This window comes from Pseudopipra pipra, chromosome 4 (assembly GCF_036250125.1).
Source record: "Pseudopipra pipra isolate bDixPip1 chromosome 4, bDixPip1.hap1, whole genome shotgun sequence".
NCBI lineage: Eukaryota > Metazoa > Chordata > Aves > Passeriformes > Pipridae > Pseudopipra > Pseudopipra pipra.
In genome coordinates, this window is record NC_087552.1 from 3,815,632 (window position 1) to 3,835,828 (window position 20,197).

The window sequence follows — 20,197 nt, forward strand, 5'->3', positions numbered from 1 at the left end:
GTGACATAGTGCAGACTGACACAGAGGAACAGATCTTCTACTCCTGGAGTTAAGAGTTTGTTCCCTCACATTAGCATGACTTTGTCCAGAACATTCAGGAATATTCCATATTTAACTTCTTTGGCTGTTTATATAAAAAATCAGACAGTACTCCCTCATTTCACTACAAGGAGGTGGCAGATAAGGATGCCAGTGAGGCAGCCCCAGGAATACACCAGAAACTAAGTGGCTTTTGTGCCTGTGCCCCCTCATGCTCTATTCAGTGTAGACATGTCCAGTGCTCTCTGAATGGGCTTTATAGCCTGGTTGTAGGTCCTTGGGCATGTGTGTGTTGGACAACTATTGATATATAAAAGAGTCAGAAATGGCAGAAAAGGGTCTTGAAAAACCTAACATAAGTTTGAATGCAAGTTGTTGAGCAATTATAGCACTGCAGTCTAGTTTTGTAAAACTGGGGACATTTTAACCCCTACTGCAATTACAAAAACTATGGTAATTAGCTCACTCAGAGTTGCAGGCTACTGTTACTTTACCAGAGTAGTAATGTCATGGATCAGGACCAGGAGTTATATTTATTGTGGGAAATGAGAAGAAAATCCATAGTTGTGAAGTCTCTTGAAGTGCAGGGCAGTACAGTGACTTCTTCAGTGTCAATAAAATCTGATGTGCAGATGCTGTTACTAATTGGGCATCCTGCTTATTGAGTTCTTATCAAGCTGTGACACAAAGGAAGTTCTATAAACCTCTGCTGTTCCTGGGTTCTGTTGTGAGGTTTATGCAACACCCTTCCCTTGCAATATCTTAAATTGCTTAATTTTTCCTTTGACTTTGTTACCAGCCCCTGTCAAATGAACGAGGAGGAAGATCTCAGGTTTTGGGACAGGGCTGCTCGAGATGATGCAAACCTTCATGAGCTCTTTTCCTTGATCAGATATTTCGTTCTTTTGAACATTATTGTCTTTAGGTGTGAGAATCTGACAAGTTTAATTCCTGCCACAAAACCAAATTCAGTATTTTTATTGAATCTCATTGACATTTAAATAATGCTTTTGCCAGAGTAAGATTCAAATTACAAGTTAATTAAAACATGTAATAAAAAAGATACTTAGATGACTCTTAAGTTGTGATCTTGACAACTTTCTATAAGCAACTGAAGCACACCAATATCTAAAGGCTCTCAGTGAGACACTGTGATCTCAGTGATATCCAAAATGTTGCTTCTGCTTGTGACACCCTGATGCTTTGCACATAAAACATTTTCTGCTTTAAGGGAGGAATAAGTAGTGAAGAGCAGAGCTCTAGATCTTGGTGAACAGATGCCCACCCTGCCAGCTGAATATTTGATGATGCAGGTGGGCTAGGAGGGAGGAAAAAAGGACAAGGGGATTTGGAGGAATAGCTTATCTGGGAAATTGTCAGGAATGGGTATGGATTTTCTGAGATCCCTTCAAATCTTTAATCAATAGATGTCAATGCCATTTTATTCACAGGGAGAATTGTCTGAATGTACCAGAAATTCCAGCTCTCTCCAACCGGCTGCCAACATGTCCAGCCCAACCCTTGACAGCTTTAGTAGTACAGTGAAAATTCACAATCCAACATCTGTAGTCCACAGACATTTGGAAGCAAAGTGAAGTTGCTTGTGCTGAATATCAAATTAAGGGATATCACACAGAATACGTAACAGTTGTTCTGGAAAGAAATTTAGAGAATTTGTTTTAAATGGCAGGAAAAATGCATGAACACCCATTGGAGCTGGGTGGGGGGAGTATTATGGTTTCTGTCCATTTTCCAGATTTCCCAGAGATTCACTGTGCTGTGACAGGCCCTGGAGTCTGTCTGGATTGAGCACGTTTTTTTTTCTAGCAGTTCTTCACTTCAGAAATGAAACATTGAAATGATTTGGGGCTCTGCACTTAGGAATATATTCCACTTGTACTCTCAGTGACTTCCCTTTCCCTCTCTTCCCATTATTGTGCTATTTGAGAGGGCTGTAAGCACTTCCCATATAGTCTGCACTGTGCTTTAGAGGCCCAGGTTCTGACTGGTGCTGTTCAGAGCAAGTGCAGTTGGAAGTAAATTACTGCCAAATACCCAAACTGCTTTTGCTTGCTGTAGTTTGCAGATCTCAGAGCTGAAACTTGAAATTCAGTATGAAGTTCCAATTATAGTAAGCCACACAGATTTTTCAGGTTCTTCACTGAAGTTGCTTTCGTGTTACTAATGGCAGTTACTTTAAAAGTAGTAATGTTGCAGCCTCAGCTTTTGTGCAAGTCAATAAAATACTTTTTCCTTTTGTTTTGTTTGTAGGTTCATGGCAGTTTTCATCTCCTCCATCTAAGAACTGTTTACAAACATTTGTTATTAAACTTCGCAGCACCAGAGAAGGTAAGCAAGTTTCTCTGGTTTAATGGGTAATTCCCTTGTGACTGGAGCAGCTGATGTCCATATGGGTGTTGTGTTTCATCTCAGCTTTATTGCTTCTTTCTCAGTGTATCGTTTAGTTCCGAGTCAGCACTCAACTGGCAGTTGTTTTGTCTAGAGCCATCAGCAGGTCCCTGTACCACATTAGTCCTGAGATGCTGAAAAATACAGCCAGCTTTGGTAATCTTTAGCTTGGAATTTTTCCTGTAAGTGAATTAACTGTTTCAATGTTTGATTTCATCTGAGATTTCCAAAGCTTTGCTGATAGAAAAAGATAATAGCCAATTATTCCAACTAGTTTTAGCAACTTCATTAGTGCAGAACTCCTGCTAAGCAGGCCCCTGGTGCATTTCTCTCAAATGGCATATTTTAATATTGTTCCATTGTCACTGAATTGATTGCATAAATAGCCCATCCTGACATCTGTGTATGCAACCAGCAGTTTGAAAACATTCTTCTGTGCTCTATTTTGAGCACTTTCTGCTTTAACAATGTTGTTTTAATTTTGGCAAGCCTTAATTTTATGCATAATAAATCAACACCACTTCATGTGTGTCACTGTGATGAATAAAAGGTAAGTTTTAAGTTTTTGAGTTCTTCAAAGTTGAGCTCCAAAGTTACGTTTCTCAGTTTTGGCACAAAGGCAATTTGGAAATGGTTTTGTGTATTTATGATTTTGGTGTTTTGCTGAGAAAGGAAATAAAAACTAGAGTATAAAATGGAGGAGTTCTTTTGAAAACATTCAGTATTTGTCAGTGGAAGAATTTTTGTGAACTAACTTGGTGAATATATGTTGTTTAATGGAAGGACCTTTTACTAACTCACTTTGATTAAGCAAGGTCAACCTAAAAAGGTTGTTCCTAGTTCCCCTAGTGCAGTACTAGGAACTAGTGGCTGCAGCATGAAAGCTTCTCCATTTCCCACAAATGTTCCCATTCTAGAGTCCTGTAGCCTAATTTTGATCTCTCTTTAATTGGGCATGATCTACCTCCTCCACTGTTACTGGATTCAACCTATAGTCATACAGCCTTTCCATCTGTTTCATCATTTTCCAAAAATATTAAAAATCTTGGGGAATATTGCCAACTGCTAATCTGGTTATCTTTTCATACCTTACACAGTCATTCCTGCTCTTATTGGAAAATAGAGAAACTTAGCTCTTTCTTTAAATATAAAAGTAATAAAGAAATTATTGCAGTAAGAACCAGTTTATTTGGCATTTGAATCAGTTGAGTTTTATCTGCCCTCCATTCCAAATGGTATTTGTTAGCTCAGTGACTCACTGATAATCCATTTTTCAAGCAAAACCTTGCTATAATTTCTTGATTTATTTCACATTTATGATCTCCTTGACCTTGTTTAAAAAAAAAAAAAGACAACTAGCAGATCCGAAAACCATCAGAATGGGAACAGTGCCAAAGAACTACTTTATAACCACCATCTTTTCTGACTGAAACTGTTGACATGAATGTATTTATGTGAATGTTTTGTTTTATCAAGGAGCATAAACTAGATTGTTATCTGAAGTAAATAATTTTCTGGCCACTTCCCTCCCATGGGATTTCAGTGATCTAAATCACAGAAATTCTTTCAGTGGCAGACCAGTAATAAATAATACTGCATGGAACATAATCTGAAGTGTAGAATATAGCAGAAGAAAGGGTAAGGTGACCTAGCAACTCTGGCATCTCTCATTTTTATGATTCCTTGGGGTGGGGAAAAAAAAGTCTTTTGAGCTGACTATGTTCATTGTAGCGAAATTACTGTGAAAGATTCCCGTGGGACCCTTGCATAACTGACCATTAGGAAAAAAACTGGCACAGTCAGAAGAATACAGCAGATACATTTTCTGTTCTCATTATTATTTTTGTCCCAAGTGTAGGACAGGGTTATATAATCCCAGCCAGAATTTGTCTTGCATTATAATGCACTGATCAGCCACTGAGGATCTTGCCAGGGTGAGAAGATGGCATTCAAATGAACTCCACCTTGGGGCAGATGGAAAAACCACTGTAAGCCTGGACAGAAAACAGCTGCAATAATGTTAAACCTTTTACAAATGTTGCAGACTACACAAAAATCTCAACTTCATAACTGTGGCTCTGAAAGCATAAGAGAGTCTAAAAGCTGGTTTGGGCTATGGCACTTCCTCATGTCACTGTTCACATGTACTGTAGTGGTTCTTTACTGTACTGCTGCATTAGATATTAGGAAGTTTTAGCTTTAAAAAAAAAGTCTGTGTCAAATTCAAGATTATTGGTTGTGATGTTTCTCAAAAGTAGTACAGTGTTTCTCAGGGAATAAACACTTATTGTTGGAAACCAATGTGGAGATTGTTTAATCCTGTGGTGTAATTCATGATGAGGCTCTGTCTAGGTGGAGTCAGTCTGTGGGATGTTTGGACAAAGTCATGGCCACACCTACGTCAATGGGAGTGAAATCATCTGGAATTATGGTAATTGTGTGTGACACAAAAGCTTACAGAAATGAGAGGAAAGGCTCCCATTAATTGCAGTAAGTGCTGGAGCAAGAAAGTCCTTGGGCTGGTCTTTTGAAGGCCTGTGTGCTCTGGTTCCCTTGTCTCCCTCAGGATCCTCCCCAGATTTGTGGATAACTGAGCTGCTTTCCAGAAAGGCCTTTTATTGACAGTGATTTCCATAAGTCATTTAAGAAGTCATTGAAGCTCAGCTTGAATGATGTGAAATATGTTGCAATGTGTGCCATGGGGCAGTGTAGTAAACGGAACTGCAGCACAGGTTGCTGGAGTAGCTCCCCAAGCCACCAGACTAGTTAATGTATCATTTTTTATTATTTTTTTTGTACCTTGTTAACAGTTAATCTATATTATTATATAGAGAGGCTGGTGAAATAAATGACCTGCCAACTCTCCCCTGTATGTTTCCCCAAATCAGCTCTGAAGTAACAATTTAAATGGGTGAAAATAATTTTTAAAAGCATTTTTAAAGATATGTCATTATTTTATTTTCTATCATGGTGCACAGAATGCCATATCTTGAACTGTTAGAGTTCAGTTACTGATCCAACCTCAGCAAGTCATTCCACAACTGACTGAAACTGAGATAATTTCTCCTGATGGACATGTACATACAAACACAGTGTGTGCCTACAGGTTGATGATATGCATGGCAGAGGTTTTCTATAACTGTTTAAAAAGCACTGTATCTAAATTACCAAAGACTCCTGAACAAGCAGGTTTCCTGTTTGTTTAAAAAACCAAAATAGGCTAAAATGAGAAGCGTCAGTAGGGAATAATAAATATTCATTAACCTGGATGGTGGTGCAGTCAAACCTATTGATTTCTGTTTGAAGGGCTGCATTCACTACCTGTCTGTGACACCGAGATCTGCTGCTGTTTGCCTGGGGATGCCCCGTGCTTTGTATCTGCCAGGCACAGCGGGGCTGTGACATCAGACGTTTTCAAAACAAAGAATTCAAGCCGTAAGTAAAACAAAATCAATGTCAAACTGGCATTTCCAGACTGCTTTGCTCTGTCTTCTCTCCTGCTCGGCATTCAGAGAGCCCCTACACCGCTCTGTGGAACAGCAGGTCCTATTCAAGCCCAGGAAGTGACACAGGGTGTGATACTTGCAGCCAGCTGTGCTTCCCTGGGCTCTTAGAATAGGAAACTGGGTGCAAGCCTTGCTTTGTCCCTCTCTGCCTGCACTGAGTTCATCTTCACATTTGGAAGGTTGCCTTTTCATCTTGTACCCTGGCCAGACACTCCACATGTAGCTGCAGCAGCCATGCTGCAGTCAGGGACTTGACAGAGAACACCCAACAGCCAAAACCAAATAGTAGGGACAGTTTGTCTTTCAGGGAGTTCTCTCTGATCAAATTTTCATTATCCAGTTACTGCTCCTACTGCTCACGACTGAATCTCAACTCTGTGCTATAGATGAAATCCTCAGTGACTTTTGAATGAGTTCACACAAAGTGCATTTGTGCACCTCCTAAAACATAACACTGAGGTATTCTTAACTGTCAGTCAGTATTTCTGATTCAACTTTAAAAGTTTTCCTTTTTTCTTTAAAAGAATTAATCTATTTATATGCTTGGAATTACTTACATACAGTCCTAGGTTTGAATGCATTAATATCCGGTTCAAAGTGTTGGGAGTTAAAATTGAAAAGTGGAGTAGAAAAAAATAGAAAGGTTAAATATAGGTTTGTTTTTAAATGTTAAAATGTTGTGTTTCCAAAATATATGCCTCAGCTTTAAATTGCTGAAATGCTGAAAACTAATGTGTTTATAAACTTCAGTGATATGTAATTAACACTCTTGTCTCTTATTGCTAACCTTCTTTATTAATTTTGCTACTTTTAACATCAGTACCTCCCATTCATATTCAGAAACAGAGTTCATTGGATACAAGGCTCATTTGTAGGATTAATTTTTCAGGCTTTTGTTACTGTAGTGACATATATATCTTCAGGCTATTGGACAAAGAATGTTGTTTCCCTGTACAATATTTAGGCACATGTAACATGAAAGCTAAATCATACTTCCATGTCATCAAACCCAACATAATTTAGCATGAGAATAACTGGTAATAAGTGCTCCCTGGGAACAGTGATGGATGGACAGGTTATGAGCAAACATACACACCATGCTCTGTTTTTCAAGAAGTATATTGTTTTCCTGTCCTCTTTTTCTATTACGTTGCTAGGCTAACAATAAAAAATTGGTATTTGAGTTATTAAAATATGATGGTGTAAGAAGATGTATCAATTAATGTCGAGTTCAGCTGAGAAATGTGATGATTAAATGGTCAGCAGAAGGTGAGGATTATGAAAAGTAGTAAAGAGCACAATGGGAGCCACATCCAATAGCAGCTTTCTGGCACAGGAATGAGTTTGAACATATTGCTGAGGTTTCCAAGTACAATTTAGTTTGACCTTTAATTAAGTGCTGATCTCTATAAGGTAACTCAATTACCTTATCCCTGGGGTGGTCACTTAAGGTAGGTGGCGTTGTTTGTGTGAGGTATTTGTACCATAGAGGCTTAAGAAAAGTATGCAGAGAATAACTCTCTCCTCCTTTCTTTTCATCAGCTGCCAAGCCATGACTTTCCTGAAGTAGTTGTGCTGCTTTTGTGCTGATACCAAGCAGTGTGTGCATTTTACTCCTCCAGAAATGTCTCATTGTGCTTTTGTTGCATCCAAGTCAATTAGAGCTAATAGTAAATGATTATGTGGGACATCTCGGGAGCTGAAAGACAGCACATCCTGTCCATATTCTGTGTGTCCATTTACCATTCTCTTGTTTGTATTCCACTCTTTTATGTAATTACTTCATCCTTTTAATGTCACTCACTTCCAAAACACTCAGATATTGAACCCCTCTTGCTGTGTTTGTCAGTCAGTTCCACTGACTGCTTTTCTGCTGTACACATAGAAGTTTCTCCTCAGGTCCCTTAGTGAATAGTCTTCTGTGTATCCAGTCTATAATGTCTTGTTTCAGGACAAGTCCTTCTTAGCAAGAAGACTGCCTAGGGCATGTAAGTTTGTGTGTATTTACTAAGCAACCTTTCACAGCTCTGGTGGAGTTTGAAATGCAACACTCTGAAGGTTTTTAGGCATTTCACCTGGTGCATTTGAGGGTGGGGTATGGTCAGGTTGGAGCAGCGCTGGAGGAAACTAAAGTTTGAAGGAGGCTTTGAATGGAAAAGGAGGAGAGTTTTCAGTTTTCCCTCTGACAGATGAGGCAGGAGAAAGCTATGTAAGAAATGTTTGTGCTTAGGTGGAAAGGATCTACAAACTGAAGCCGGTCTCGTGCAGCAGAGCTTTGTCAGGGGGCTAGTGAAAAATTAAGACTGAGAGGAGATGAAATGAGACTTAGGAGTTTGGAGGAGGAGCAGTGTGTGGCCTGGACTTTAGTTTCAGTCATTTGAAGCATACCTTTGGATACTGGATACCACAGACTCTGTCTTACTCAGGCTGTTGAACTGACAAAAGGCACTCAGCCTGGGTTAGATCCAAGCTGACTAACACCTTCCCAAACAATTTCCAGGCATGGTTTGGGCAGGCCTCAGTACGCTTTTCAAAGCTAGCACAAGATAATAAATTGGAAGGATTTATTCCTTAGGCTGTCACATGTTTCTATTTTGTGCTGTTTTCCTCTTGTATCAGAGAGCAAAAGGAGCAATCCTGCCTCCACCTGCACTGTGTTGTGTGTATTGTATGTGTATGTGAATAAATTATGTAGAAATGTAAGAGAGACATGGAAAGCATCCCTTGTAGTGTCAAGATGATGAGAGTCACCAATCTGAGTCAGGATAACAGAGGGAAAAGGGTTTTCAGGTAGACATAACCTATTTTGCTGAGCTTTTCACCGAGTTACTTCCACACAAAGAAACCTTTGCCAACCACTGCCTTGGCCACAGGGAACTCAGTGAAGGGCTCAAATAGTGGGGAAAAAAAATTGGGTGGTGTGTGTTGTTGATCACTGCTTGGTTGTGGGATTTTGTGTGAACTTGGCAAGTGCTAAACCAGGACCAGGTCAGAAAGGGAGCCCAGATCTCCTGCAAGGACTGCTCCCCAATGTCAGGGAAAGGATATGCTAAACAGAAAGCCACCTTTTGAATTGGCAAATCTGGATGTTTTAATTTTCCTGCATATCCTGTAGGGAACTGTCTCTGTTCCACCCAACAAACACCAAATTCTTTCCATAAAATAAAAACAAAAAAAGAGCTTTCTCCTGAAAAAGTGCTGGGAAGCATCTGCTTTCAGTAAGACACAGAATTTTGCTTGGAAACATCCTGCTGGAGATGAACACCAAACTCATTTAATAAATCAGTGCCAAAAACAATCTGAGGAGATCTCGGTCGATAATTGGTTTGACAGGATTTCTCCTCCAGAATATCTGAGGAGCATTAGGGGCTGTGGAGCCCTTTGCAGCCCTGATCCAGCAGGGCAGAGCTGGGCATGCCTGAGTGTCACCTGCATACTGATGAGCCTGGCTGGGGCTCTCCTGGGCACCACAGGTAATCAACATTCCGTGGGCTGTGCAATGCTCCTGGACTTGGGCAGCCTCCCTTTCCATATTCTGCATGTGGAAATCTGCATTTCTCCCTTGTTTCAACTGCTTTCAGGAAGCAATAACCAAAGTTCTCTTGATCCAAGGGTATTTTTTTAACTAGAGAAAATGAACCAACATGCTTGAAACCAACACATATGGCCTTAGTGGTCTGTAAAACTCTTTTCGTTTTTCGAACTTGCATATACAAAGTATTTAACTGGTGTACTGTAATCTGTAAAGTCAGTTAATTGGGATGGAAATACTTTGGGGAGGGTTTTTTCCCTTTTTATATTATTGTTTTCCCCCTCAGGAAAACTTGCCAGCCAGGGTAGCACAGTAGAAAAGCCTAGAGAAAAACCTCTTGGCTATTACTCCTCAACAGCAACACCAGTAGGGGCACTGCTTTATGCAGCACTTCTGAATTTCCACATTTTCATCTGAATCAGTTCATGGTACAAAGACAATAAATTGAAAGATTTTAGTGATTTTGAAATAGGACAGTCTTTTGAATAGTGATGGGGGATGAACAGGAGCCCTGGCTGTGGAATTCTATTGAGAAAATACCTTGAAATATCCATGATCTGGAGTTACCTGACAAAATAAATCTTCTGAATACCGAAGGAAACCTCTTTTTAACTTCTACTGGAGTTTTTTGAAGGCAGAAAAGTAAGAAGAGAAAAATGCTCTACTGATTCTTTTCCTCAAAATGTGAAAGAAAGTAAATTTGATTAGGGGGATTTATTTCACTTATGTCACACAATCCTCTTCACTAAATATCTTCCCTTACATTTTGTGCAATTAGCCAGCTCAGTTTCCTCAAATAAATGCCATGTGAAGAACAACATGTTCATTAGAGCTAATATATCCTGGTTAAGGAAGTGGGTTCAGGTTTTCTTTTTCATCAGCAGCGTACTCTTTAGTGTCACTGGTAGCAGTTAACATTTTAAAAGGCAGCTGAGATTTTAGCTGGTAGGTTATGTTCAGTGAAGGAGAATTGGAAAACCCTTTGTGAACTGGGGCTGTGCTGCTCTGTGGGAAATGAAGATGTGTCCGTGAGGTGGTGGCACAGGAGAAGATTCGTGCTGGCCAGACAGTGACCAGTGTTGTGGTGAGCCCAGTGCTGTGGAGTTGTGTAGCTGAGAGCATTTACCCCTTTATCTCTGTGTTGTTGTGCAGTGTAATTCCCTGCTTCGTTGAAAGTAGCAGGGATAAAAAATGTTTGTTTTGCTTTACATCAGCCTTGGCTCATCTCGCAAATCAACCGCTGATTTGACAATTTCTTTTGAGCTTGATTGTGTAGCGCATTCATTTTTCATGGCACAATCCCTTGCTGAAAGGGCTTCTGATGACACATTGGAAAGCTACAGAAAATATGAGGTCTGGTGCCATTTTCTCAGCAAGACTCACTCACAGTAGCAGAACACTTGCGCACACAGTTCTTCCAGACACATCATCTTCTGTAAAACTGAATGTTGGGTTGTATTTATAGAACTGCTCTTAAGCTAGAAAATTACAATCTACTTTTCAAATGTGTGTGGGTAGAGGCTGCAGATCCAAACAGAAGCTTCGCTTCTGTAGAGAGAAAATCAATGCCATGTTGAAATTTCCAGCCAGCCTACCCCCCAGGGATTAAAATTCTGACAAACAAGCACCCTGAGTTTAGGAACTTAGCAAGTCTCACTTCAAATTATTTTGAAAGACTGTTTCAAATTTTACTATTCAGTTCCCAGAGGATAATAGCAATTTCAAAAATTCCCAGAGATATGAGTAAGGGCCTGAAGTAGTCACTGCAGTGGTTGGATTGCTAGAAGAGGTAGAGCGGTGGGGAACTAATAATAATACAGTTGGCCCTAGCTTTGTTTCTTGAAGACTGAGGGGAAAAAGGAAAGCTGATGCTGATAACCTGGGTGAGGAACTTTCCCAGAAAAGAAAATAACTTTTCAACAGACTGTTTGATGGGTATTGTTGTCTGTGAGTCATATCAAAGTACCAAGTACCTAAGCAGAAATAAATCAATAAAGACCTACTGATTCCTTTACCCTAGGTATGGTCTCACAGAACTGCTCAGCAGCTTCAGCAGAGATTTCTGCTTGTTTGTATCCCTTATTAAGAACATCAGAAGAGGAAAGGTTGCCGCAGTCATCGATGCAGAAGGCAAAGAAAAGCCTTTTCCCTCCAATTAATAATAGTCTTTTTGGTTGTGTCGCACTTTGAAACTGTGAGAGCCGAAAGAATTTTGACAGAATTCTAAAACAACAGAAACTATTTTCTATCCGTTCCCTCTTCTGCCATTACTGATCTATTGCATTCTTGATCCTCACTTGTTGGCAAATACACAGCAATGACATTTGCAAGAGAGCATTTCTGTTAGAAAGGTGGTCATTTGCATCCTGTTTGATACCTTTGCCTTATAGAGATGTTAATTAGCAAAGTTTGAATTAGGCCTGAAAAACTTTCAAAATAGACTAAAATCAGATGGAAAACATGGTTAGTCATTATGGATCATGCAGTCATTCTGTTTTATCTGGCATACAGCTTATTAAAGTTGACAAAATCCTCATAAAACTGTTTGAGAAATGTCATCTGAACCTAGTTGTTAAAAAATATTGAGATTAAGTGTCATAAGTTACTCTTCTAAATCACAGTAACGAGTTTCTTAGAACCCAAGGCAATATGTCAGATATAGCCAGGCTGTAGAGAGGAAAGTATTAGTTCTTTGTGGTTTATATAATGTGTGTGTCTGCGCAACGCAAAATTACATTAACCTTTCGGACTTACACATCGTGTTGCAAATAGAGGTCTAATTATCTTCCCACTATCACCTCTAGGTTTATTGCAAAATTACTGATTTCCAAGTTTTCCCATCTCTTGAATTATCCTTATTTTGGATTTTCTTTCTCCAGGTATTAGCTTGCATGTGTTCCAGTCTGAATCTTATTTTCCTGAGGGAACTCTTACCTATTTTTTTTCTGCTTCCCTAATAACGTTTTCTTTAATCCACATTAGAATTTCAATTTCATTGAAACTTAATATTATAAGTAGATTGGTTTAAATATTATTGCTTCTTATTTCTAGTTACCCAGTGACAAAATTAATCATGACCAGGTATGTGGGCAGTGCAATACCATGTCCCATCTTGTTTCCCACCTGGTATTCAGCCATGGACCTAATTTATGGCCTTTAACCTGTTTTTAATCCAAACCCAGGCTAACAATTTTTTTATAATTAAAGTTCTTTATTTGAATACATGAAAGCCTTCCCTTCAACAACCAATTCTGATTTTATATCAAAGCAAACCATGAAATCTCAAAGTAGTATAAATGTTAAAGCAAAAAATCTTGATTATACACTCTCTTTTCAAAACTTTTTACGACATTAAGACAGGATTCAGCTGCCCATGTGTAGGCATGGATTATATCTGTATCTGAGCTTGTCATCTGCATTCCTTTTTTAGTAAATGAAGAAAAAAACCATTTTTAGGCTGTAGTTAATGGCATCCTAAAGAGAAGTCTCAGTTTGTGAAGCAGAATCACGCCATGTCTGAACAGAGTGCAGATACACACTTTAGAGACAGCTCGTGTTAAGAGGTGAATTCTGCCTTTAATACCACAGGTGTGTATTTCTTTGTTAGATTAGGTTTCTAAGCTCTTGCATTAACCGCAGTAACACTTTCTATATGAATCTAAGGCATTGTGATTCCGTATTGTAAACTGTTAAAGATACTTCATTGTCCAGTTTGAAGTTTTCTAGTACAGGAAGCTGGTAGCAGTAATGCAGTTTTCCCATACTTAGGGTGAGACACCGGATTGGTAATTTTTGGGTCGCGTGGGTGTGTGTGTGGGGGGGTGTGTGAAATGGCGTCGTGTCCCTCATGGCAGCCCCTGGAGCCCACATAGGGAAACCCCGGAGCAGCTGCCAGTCATGAACAGCCGGGGAAAACTTCCCCATCCCACAGCTCCTGGAGCCCCTCACCAGCCCAGCCTGGCAGGGACAGTGGGAACAGTGCCCACACTGGAACACCCCACAGCTCCTGGAGCCCCTGACCAGCCCAGCCTGGCAAGGGACAGTGGGAACAGTGCCCACACTGGAACACCCCACAGCTCCTGGAGCCCCTGACCAGCCCAGCCTGGCAGGGACAGTGGGAACAGTGCCCACAGTGGAACATCCCACAGCTCCTGGAGCCCCTAACCCAGCCCAGCCTGGCAGGGACAGTGGGAACAGTGCCCCTCACCCTGCCCTGGAGCCCCAGAGTGACCAGAGGCTCCGAGGCCCTGCCTGGGGGAGGCCACAGGGCCCAGAGCAGGTCAAACCCAAGGCTGTGCTCCCCACACGCTCCGGGCCCTCCCATCCGGACACCCGAGAGCTGCTCTGCCACAGGGATCTGATGGTAACTACAGAGTCTGTCTCCCTCTCTTTCTCCTCTTTCTCTCTTCTTGTTCCCTCTTCTTCTCTTTCCTTGCTCCTTTCTTGATGCTTTGGGTAGCTTAAAGCTGGGGGGATTGGATTTTGATTTCAGGGTTGTGGATTAATGTGTGCTGGGTCTGTACTGTGGTGGAATGTTTTGCCTGGATTGTGTGGTGCCCTTTTGAACTTTTGCCAGGTTCCCTTTTTTCCTCCCCTAAATTATCAGTACAGGTGCCTCTTGGGAACAAGTGTGTGGGTTATTCTCTTGGCACTATCTCAAGGTATTAAAGAACCCTATATATATATTTAAAAAAGTAAAACTCCTGGCTGAGCCCCCTGAGCTTGTGTCTCCAGGGCTGGGATGTTACACTTGGTCACCTTCAGGGTTTTCTGAGCCTCTGCTCCTACGTCGTTGCAAAATATTTGTAAATATTTTGAAAATAATATTTGTAACAGAAAGCATTTTTATATAATGGTCCTGATTTGTACTGCGTCAGTAAGAAGGACCTTTGTCCTGCAGATTCATTTCATATGCTGCAACAGCTCCAGCTCTGGTAACACGTTTGGAGTGTGAAAGCACTCTCAAGGGACTGGAAAGGTTGCTAAGAGCATTGATAGAATTACCACTGTGAAAATTATCATCCTGCAAGTATCATAAGTTCATATTGGTGCCACAGTAGACAAAGTTAGCTCTTTTAGTTTTGTTACAAAAATCCCTTTCTTGTGCCCTTAACTCAGATTTGTAGAAGATTTGTCAGCTAGAGGAATTTCATATAACATCTGTTAACACTGAAGCAGAGATGTAGGTTTTTCTGTGTGCATCAATGATAAAGGTTTACCAGAAACGATCAGAAGTTTTCCAACTGCATTTTCACATTTAAGTCTTAATTTTAATCTACCAAAGTTACTATACACAACAGGAGTTTTTCAGTGGCAGCAGATTCCAGATTTGATGTAAGTCACTCGGGTCAAGTTCTGTGGCTTTTCATTAAGCCTTGTTAGCAAGTTGTTCCACTGGGGTTAAAAAGAAGTAACATGATTTTTAGAAGTGCTCTTTTTTGCAACATGTACCCTTAGCAAATTGGAATCTTGTCCTAGAGGATTACTGTATTTAAATATCACTTATGCGTATCTAACTGCAAACAAAAAAGAGAATTATACCTTTTCATTGATTAGAAAGTCTATCCATGTATTTTATGCACCATAAAAAAAAAAATCACACAAGGAGTTGAAGACTTAGTCATCCCAGCTTCCCCTTCATTGATTTGCAAATAGATAGTAGATAAAGAGAATCAGAGAAACCTGTGGCTGATAAAGAGGGCTGTAGCAGATAACTGTAAGTATAAAAAAACCAAACAAACACTTAAGAGAAACAAAAAAATCTGGAAAATAATCTGGAATTTTCACTTTTCAATTGTCTAAAACTGATGAGGTCCTTCAGGTGATGTTGAAATATGATCTGTTTGTGCCTTGGGATGTGTTGGGGAGCTCCAGTGATGTTGGTGGAATTTGCCCCTTTAGCACTGTCAGAGCCCATGACTTTGAGTGCATCAGAGGGGTAGGATCTGGACTGCAGTGAGGACAGGCACCAGTGGCTTTAAGACTATGAAGTACAAAGAGTCTTCTGCAGTACCCTCTTGTTGTGTCACATCCAGTTGCTTGTTCCAGTGCAGGATGGTAGGTCAGAGCTGCAGGGAGCTATTCAATCAGCTTGTCCTTGTAGGAGGTCCTGGAAGTGGAGGGAGACAGATATGCAGCTGAGGCAGGCACGCAGGAGAGCCGAATACAAGGGGCAGCAAAGTCAGACTGCTTTTGTAGCCATTTAACGCTGTCAAAAGCCTTGCCCCGAGCCTGCCTGCTTGTAATTGCTCGAGAAATGGGAAACACATTGTGCTCTCTGCTTTCTCATTTCTAGCAGTGTGTTATCTGCTCGCTCTTCTGTGCATCCTGGAGGAGTAATTTTGGAACGTGCTACGTTGAAACCAATATAATGCGTACTTTTATTTTTATCTCTTTCCTTATGTTCATTGGAGTCGTCACACTGGCCTTAGGTCTGGTGAATGCTGTTTGATGCCTTTTACTGGAAGAAAGACCTGTGCTGAAATTGCAAAGAAGCATCCATTGTTTCTTTTTCCTCATTCAAGATGGACATATGTGTCGTTGTGTTTTGATTGTGGTAAAGGGGTAGTGTGGCACTGGAACTGCTGGGCAGGGAAGCCTTTCTACGGTCAAAATACAAACCGAGGCCAAAGGATAAATGCCTGACTGCTGTAGACCAGTCCAAACAAGACACCAAATGTCTGCTTGCCTCAGGCTATGGATTGAGTATGTCTCCGAGCCCATTTATGCCTCACTTTTGCCAAAGGGAGCATTCCCAGCTCTGCATTGTTTCTGTCTTCACACACACACACACATGCAGTCCCCCCTCAATTACTGTGCACTTGCTCTGGGCACTTCCATTACATGAGCTTTGCCACTTAGCACACCCCTTTGGGAGCCTGACAGCTCACTAACCTGGCAGGAAGCTAAAATAATGTGTGTGTAAATAATTTTCCTGGGCCTTTTTTCCTGCAGGCTTAGCAAATTGAACGAACTCAGCGAGGAATCTGACAAACTCCAAAGCTGGTGCAAGGGGAAGGAGGTGGGATATATGGAGCAGGATGGGATTATATGCCACAGGGTAAAGGAGCAAAAGAGAAGAAGGGAGGGGAATGGAAGCATGTCCTTGGTGGAAGCTTTTTTGCCAGCCTTTCAGAATGGTTTGGTTATTGAGCAGTACCTGTAGCTGTTGACAAAAGCTGTTGATGAGCCAAGGGCCATGACTGCTTTGAGGAATAAGAGGCACCTCTTCCTGTCACAGTGTATCTACCCTTGAGTTTTATATTTTTAGAAGTATGAATTTCTGAAGATAAATCCTCAGCCAAGTGCAAATGCACTTGACTCCAGTGAGCTCAGACAAAGCTGACTTGTGATGTTTGATCCTTGGGTGAAATGATATGTTGTGGCTGAGCCCATTGCATTGTTCACTACCACTGAAAGGAGCACTTTTGTTCCCAGTCCACAGGCCTACTCCTTTCCTTGTGCTGGCTCTGGTGGCTGTTGTACTCTGCTGAGCCACTTGGCTGGAATTGGAAAAGCCAAATCCCAGCACTGCTCTCAGTGTTCTGTCAGCTGTGGAACCAGTGTCGAAGGGAGTGTGTCAGTTAACAGCAGTCTGGTTCAGTTCTGGAACACTGGGGCAGAATCACTTTGAAGACACAGCTGCTTCTATATTTTATTAGATATCTGAGAATTTAGTTTCATAAAACATTTTTGTTGATGATGAGTTCTGGGGTAGAAATAATCTCATTTAGTATGTAAGTATTCTTGCACAGACAGCTTCTTTAATATCAAAGCTCTCTGTGCCTTTAACATGAAGGCTTCTGATCAGAAGATCTTAACTTAAAATGGTTCACTCGAGGTCTTTGTCGTATTTAGTAAGGATTAAATAAGATTTTTCCAGTTACATATGATAGAACTGCATAATGAGACCTAATGATACAGTCAACAGAAAGTAATTTAATTTCTGCTACATTATGCTGTACAATAAAGTTTAGAATTCACGGAGCTCCTATCAGTTTGATTTAAGCTCATTTCATTCTCTAAATGAAGCTTCTTACATATTGGAAGTGGAAACTGAGAACTGGGCTCCGTTGACTGTTTCCTAATGATTGTATAAAACCATTACTTGAGTCAGTTATTGTTATTACATTAATCAGGCTTGAATTCAAAAAGCAAAACAACCACCAAAAAACCTCCAAGAACACACAAACAAATCAAAACACTCCAGGGGTATTTAGGAGAATTACAGGACAACTGGATGTCTTGCTATAACTGTGATAAAAAGAGTCTTTCAACATATAGGCAAACCCTGCTGAACATGTCTTGGTTTGCCATCCAATTTATTATTTATTTATTATTTTTATTTGTTGTTCATGAAAGTTTCCTTCAACAAAAGAAATGAGTGAGTAGCTCCTGCTGGTGTAAAGACTTGTGGCTCTTGCTGCTTGACTGCTCAGCCAGTGTGCTGCTCCTCTGCTACAGTTTAGTTTTAACCATGGGACTTATTATGTAAAATAGTTTAGTGGGATTAAAAATCTATTTTTGAGTTAATATCTGGACAGTGGGCAACATATACACTCTGCTCTCTTTTTAGGGACTGAGAAAGCACATTGAAAGGTCAGCTGCTGTGGGTAGCAGAGATAGATTGTGTGATACTTGAAGGGTGGGCATTCAGGTTAGTAGTACAAATATTTGTTTAATCTATTTCTTTAAAACAATATTATAATTCTCTGAGAGCCCTATTGCAAATCTGGGAGCTGCAGGTGATGATACAGAATAATCAGTATCATTCTCTGGATAACTTATGCATCCTTGAGAGGGTAAATCATCCACTGTGTGGGGCTTTTTCACCTACTGATAATCAGACTTCCAAAAAATCGATATGTACTTGGTTGGAGAAAGAATGCAGGGTTTGCAGCAAAGCCCTGCAGGCTGTATTTCTTCCTGTAATGAAAGTATCAGAGGGGCAGTGCCATCTCTCTCAGTTCACTAATATTCTTTCTAGGTGTTGTAAACATTATGCTAGTGACAGTTATTCTGTGGAAAAAGGATTTGATAATGCTTTTATTTACCTCTCAGCCTTGAAAAATAATATTTCTGTCTAGAAGAGGATCCTGTGCTGTGTGTACATGCGTGTGTGTCCACATACTTATGTGACTTGAAGCTGTGTGTAGTCAGACTCCAAGTGCATTAATTTACACTTACCTTATAGAAGTGTGAAGTGGGTATCATCTTTTTCTGACAAAACCTCAGTTCATCTCAGTTTTTCGTTCTTCCCTTGATAAAAATGCTACTGCTCTTCAGAGCATCACCAAAAACATTTTCTTAAACTCTTAAACAGCAGATAATCAGAGAAGTGAAGCTCCCACAGTCCAGGTGTTTCAGCCACATGTGTGAAAAGGTTCATTCACAAAGGCTTTAACTTTCAGGTGTTGGCTGCTGGAATGAGCCTGCAGGCATTGAGGAAGAGTTTGATCTGATGATTTGAGTGGTCCCAGTTTCAGGAGGCTTTTCTTCATTATGTGTCAGAGTTCAGCATCTGCTAAAGCCTCTGTTATTAGAGATGGGCCCAAGAGTTCCAGTCCAGGCTGCCTTGCTGCTCTGAGATTAACAGGCAGAGGTGGCTGGGCTGGAATCTCTGTCTGCTTCCTGCTCCTGAAAGTCAGCTCACATGGTGGAGAACAACTTGCTGCCCATTGACATGAAAGAATTCAGTCAGAACTCAGCACTAATAAATCAGATTTATGAGCAAGAGTTCCCTCTGTCAGCAGACACCCAGAGTGCTTTTCCAGCATCATCATTTTTTGTCTCCCAGAAAGCTGCAGTAACTTGAGTCAAATGTGGTTCATGATCCCTGGGGCCAAAGGCCTGGGGTTCAGGAACTGTCCTCTGCCATGAGAAGGGACCTGGCTGTCTCTTGGCTCTGCACCTCCCCTGAGCAAAGGGCAGGGAGAAGGCACTGCAACAAGCTGAAAAAAATTGAGAATTAACTACTTTAAGTGGAGAAAATCAATCATTAATCTACACTAAAAAAGCCAGATTGGTACTGGACAAACATATTGTCATGCTCTTGCTCATCTTTTTTATTGTTTCAATCATTGTATAATTTTCTGTTAGGCCAGAAATAGATGAGGAGTTTAATGGTGTGGACAGCTGTGATTTCATGACAGTATAAGCCACTGTTCTTATTACCTTTAATGACTTTGTAAATTAAGTGATTAAATTGTTCAGTCGATTTAGGCTTGGTGTATAAATAGCCTATTTTAACCTGAAATTATAATTGAATGTATATAATTTGTCTTTCATGTCTTTCATATAAGAACTCGATGTTATTTGTTACCTGTTATTTTCCCAGTAAAATGAGAGTAATTAAGAAGTTATTAAATAGCTGAAACATGTTTTTTTATTCCATTTTACTTTTAATTCCTCACAGAATTCTATATTATCTGTTAAGGGAATTGCTCCCAAAACATTAGCATTTATCATACTGGAAACCCCCTTTTAATTGATTTTTCAAGTGGCTAGTGGCCAGCTTGTGTTTTTAATGCTCTTAAAACTGCTAATGCCTGCATGCCAGGGAAGTAGCTAAAGAAGATGGACTTAGATGACAGAAATCCTGGAGTTTTTCAGTTTAAAGTGGTTTATCAGTGACAGTATTTAAATGGGGCTTTTTTACACACAGGAATTACTTTTTTCTGAAAAGAAAACAAATAAAAATTTTATGTAGTTA

At 40.3% G+C, this 20,197-nt stretch overlaps 1 protein-coding gene across 2 annotated transcripts in view; it reads left to right on the forward strand.

The window, feature by feature from the left end:
• The first annotated feature begins 5,769 nt into the window (after positions 1-5,769).
• Positions 5,770-20,197, forward strand: part of LOC135412655 (bifunctional heparan sulfate N-deacetylase/N-sulfotransferase 3) — a 133,146-nt gene continuing 118,718 nt past the window's right edge. For both annotated transcript variants that reach the window (XM_064651413.1, XM_064651414.1), the window contains exon 1: positions 5,770-5,883. The gene's annotated coding sequence lies outside the window, so the exon portion shown is untranslated. The remainder of the gene's footprint in view (positions 5,884-20,197) is intronic.